Source organism: Bison bison, unplaced genomic scaffold, assembly GCF_000754665.1.
Source record: "Bison bison bison isolate TAMUID 2011002044 unplaced genomic scaffold, Bison_UMD1.0 scf7180017864514, whole genome shotgun sequence".
Taxonomy (NCBI): domain Eukaryota; kingdom Metazoa; phylum Chordata; class Mammalia; order Artiodactyla; family Bovidae; genus Bison; species Bison bison.
Window position 1 is genome coordinate 952,766 of NW_011495067.1, and position 4,372 is coordinate 957,137.

A 4,372-nucleotide genomic window follows, 5' to 3' on the forward strand; every position below is an offset into this window, starting at 1 on the left:
GATTAAAACCAGAGTCTACTTTCCAAAAAATAAGATTGTTCTATAAGTATAGTCATAGCTCATGTGTAGTTTTATAGAAGAAGGGCAGACAGAGCTTGGGGATTTCTTTTGAGTGCTTGTTAGGGAAAAAACATAGGATGAGATCCATTTTACACTTATCAGCTCACTTAATTCTCACACAAACCCTATGGAATATGTAGTATTTCCTCCTTTCCCCCCCAAATGGAGTGTGATAAATGGATACATCTGCCACTGCAGAGTTGGTCAGAGACAGAAGCGGAACTCAAAGTATGCTTTGACTCTGAAACTCAGAGCCTGTTGACAGGTCACAGTGCCTAAGAGCTGATATTGATAGTCGTACAGGGAGGGCTGAAAGTCAGTTTGAGACCTCTTCCTTTTTTTAGCAATGTGGTTCCACTGATGTTAGGATGACTAATTAGTTCACCTGGAGATAGGGAGATGGTGAAGGTGGCTGAATAGTCATATAAGCTTTCTCAACCTTCTCCAACTGGTTGTAAAAGAGAAAGTCACAGTGATTCTAAATGTGAAAGGGATGCTGTGTGAGGGGAGTTCACCACCCCTGAGAGGAGAGTCCTCTAGAAGGAAGCAAATGCTGCTAACAACATGAACAGGCTTAGAAGCAGATTCTTCCCCAGGAGCCCTGATGGAGTCCAGCCCAGCCAGCCTTGGGCATCCAACCTGTGGGACCCTGGGTAGGGGACTCAGTCCCTCTGGACTTCTGGCCTTTGGAGTGTAAGTTAATAAGTGGGTGTTGTTTGAAGCTGCTTGCATTCTGCAGCAATTTGTCTTTAAGTAACAGAGACCCAGTGTGCACTTGGTGACATGCTAGTGTTCCTCTCGATAAAATTCCTTATTATGAACCTGGCTGCCTCCTTGGATAATTGCATCCATTTGTTATTATTCCTTAGGATAAGGAGGCTTGCTCACCTGGAAATCTTGTTCCCCTTAATTTGAGCAGGTACACGTGTGTCAAATCAGAATAATACACTGATTCTGTCACATTTTAAAATGCTGTTTATAAAGAGGATATAGTTTGGTCTAAGACCTTGTATTTCTTATGCACAAAGAGTGCACCAAGTTTGCAGCAAAAGATGCGAAGACCTAGTCAGTAGTAGCACACTGTCTGCAAAGGGCGTCCATGTTTTTGTGAAGGAAACATATTATCACAGAAGAAGCATCTTGTGTGCTGTTAGGAATTTAAAATGCTGTGAGTCCATTGGAATATCTGGCAACTTTGCTATGAAGTCTTGTTTTCATTAAAATGGTTTGGGCTGAACCTTTCTTTGATAGTTTAAGATTCCTTTCCATTCTCCCCTCTCCCCACCTCCAACCCCCTCTCTTAAAAATCACTGGTATTTTGGCAAATCAGGCAGATTTAAAAACAAACTTGCTTAACATTTTGCCAAGCATCTCTCTAATAATGACACAGAAACATTGGAGGGCATGCTTCCTCCATGCCGCTGTTGTGCATGTGTTTGGTTTTCGCATGTTAATCATGAACTGTGTATATTGCATGGAGAACTAATGGCCTCATTTATCCATTTCAAGGGCCTTTATATGTCACGAAAGCCCACTTGCTGATGTTGTTGAGGCATGTAAACAAACTCAGTTGTAGTATTAATATTTGTTTACCTCTCCAGCATTTCTTTAGTCACTTCTTCCTTGATTTTGTCCTCTTTGATCTATTCTTGTTTTGGTTACTGTGTAATAAAATATCTGTATTTATTACTGTAAAACTACAATACTTGTATTAAGGTCACTGATTCTACTGGTCAGGAATTCAGATGGGGCAGAGCAGGGATGGCTTGTGACTGCCACATAATGTCTGGGGCCTCCGCTGAGGGAGTTTCAAATATCTGAGGGCCAGAGTCATCTGGAGGGTTCCTCACTCAGATGTCTGGTGTCTGGCCTGGGGTGACTCAAAGGCTGGACTCAGCTGGGACTCTTGATGAGGGGCATCTACCCGATCCTCCTCCATGTGGGGTGGGAGACACATGGCACAGTGGGGAGGTTCTGGAGGAGGACACCGCAGAGGCAGAATCCAGAGAATGAGTCTCAGATGACCTGGACCAAAAGAGAAGCTGGATGAATGAGCCAGCCTCAAGGTCAGGTGGCTGCACCTGCGCTGTACTTGATGGACTGAAACCAGCACAGGCCCATCCAGACCGAAGGAAGAAGAACAGATTGCACTTCTGTTTTCTTTTTCTTTATTGACTTGGCTTAGTTATGGCACGTGGACTCTTTCGTTGTGGCATGGGAACTCTTAGTTGTGGCATGTGGGATCTAGTTCCCTGACCAGGGATCGAACCTGGGTCCCCTGCTTTGGGAGTTTGGAGTCTTAGCCACTGGACCATGAGGGATGTACTTAGACTGCATTTCTTGATGGGAGTGTCACAAACACATTTCAGAAACACATTCTGTGTGGGATACATTTGGTGCCCATCTTCAGGAAATAGAATATGCTAAATTCACTGTCGGGCTACAAGAGTTCAAATCTCACAGTCTGCAAAATACAGTCACTCTCTTCTGAGACTCCAAAGCCTCACTCTATTTTGGCTTCTATCTCGGGCTCAAGCTCCAGATTCTTGTCATCTAAATCAGGTGACATGTAGATAAGACACCTTGGATGCAATTCCTCAAGTGTGGTTTCTCTCAATCTGATCTGAGAGTGAAAGAGTCAGGTTATCTGACTCCAGAGAGCAAACATGTGATGGTCAAACAGATTTAGGATAACACTAATAGACTGTCCTATTCAAAAACAGAATCTCCTGTCCCTAGCAATTCTGAAATCCAGCAGGGCCATGTTACTGGTTCCTTGATGAAGGCTCAGACCCACAACCTAAGAGATGCTCTCTGTGGCTTTTGGATTCATCCTGGGCCCTTCATTCCTCTCCCAGGACATTCTTCTTTTTCATAAGCGGTAGCCCACATTTATAGCTGAGCAGATGTTTGTTTATTTTGCTTTCATCCTGTATTTTGTCTGTAGAAGCTTGGGGAGTCAAAGACTCTTCATTTTGTGCTATCTCTGTTGCTTTCAGTTTCAGTGAACACATTTCGTTAAAACCCTGTGGGTTTGCTATATGTCAACTTACGAACCTAACCCTTTAGAGGAAAATCTATATCCACACATCTCTTCTAAATAAGCCCATTTCTGCACTGGGCCACTTGTGCAACTTCTGTGGAATCCTTAAGACTGAAAAAAAAACAAACAAACCTACTTTTCCCCTTAACGGAGGCAGACCCTGAAGAGCATTAGGAAGCTGTCTGCCCATCTGAATGTGTCCGCAGATTATGAACGTAAATCTTTTTGAGGCCTTCACGAAGGCTTCCCAGTCACACATAAAGTTTCATCTTGACATCTCGACTCTGTGACAGTGTTTTTCTGTTAGCACTCTGTTTGATATTTGAACCGAAGATCCTTTCTTATTTAAGGTTTTTCTGTTGTGAACTGCTTTCCTACGGTCTCTACAGTTGCTCTTGAAAACTGAATATAGTTAGTTTTTCAGGTCATTGCTCTGCTGTGACCTTCTACCACAAGCTGCGAGAGAAGCCACGGGCACCAGCTCCTCTTCCAAAGCCTCGTTACCCGGCTTGCTGAGTTCATCAGTGTTTTCCTGATTTCCCCCAGGACTGTTTCCTTTCCTCTAGCTTCCAACAGCAATCTCCCCAGGCCTTCATGGATTGTCTGAGGGCCACCTGCATTCCGATGACTGTGCTAACAAAATACCACAAGCTGAGTATTTAAAACAGAGGTCCATTCTTTCACGGTTCTGGAGAACCAACCTAAAACTGGGTTTTACTGGCAAAACCAAGGTGTCAGTGGGGCTCAGTTCCCTCTGAAATCTCTCGTGGAGAATCTCTTCTTTGCCTCTCTCTCTTCTGTGGCCCTGCCTGCCTCACTCGCATCTCTGCTCGGGTTTCACATGGCCTCCTCTCTCTGTGTACAGCCTTCCTCCTTCTCCCTCTAAGAGGACACTGTGACAGGCCTGGATAAGCTGTAAATGACCGGTCACAAGATCTTTGATCTTTTCTTCTGCAAGATTACACAAGGTTATATTGACAGGTGTCTCCTCAGGAATGGGGATGTGGGTGTCTCTTGGTGCTCATTTTTTAGTTTACCACAGGTTTTTCAGAGTTCTTGAAGAAGGAAACGGCACCCCACTCCAGTACTCTTGCCTGGAAAATCCCATGGACGGAGGAGCCTGGCGGGCTGCAGTCCATGGGGTTGCAAAGAGTTGGACAGGACAGAGAGACTTCACTTTCACTTTAGGGTTGGTTTTTGACAGTGTTTCATTTCATGGCATCCAGTTCTATTTAAATTACTACTATTGCCTAAACGCAGCACCTAAGA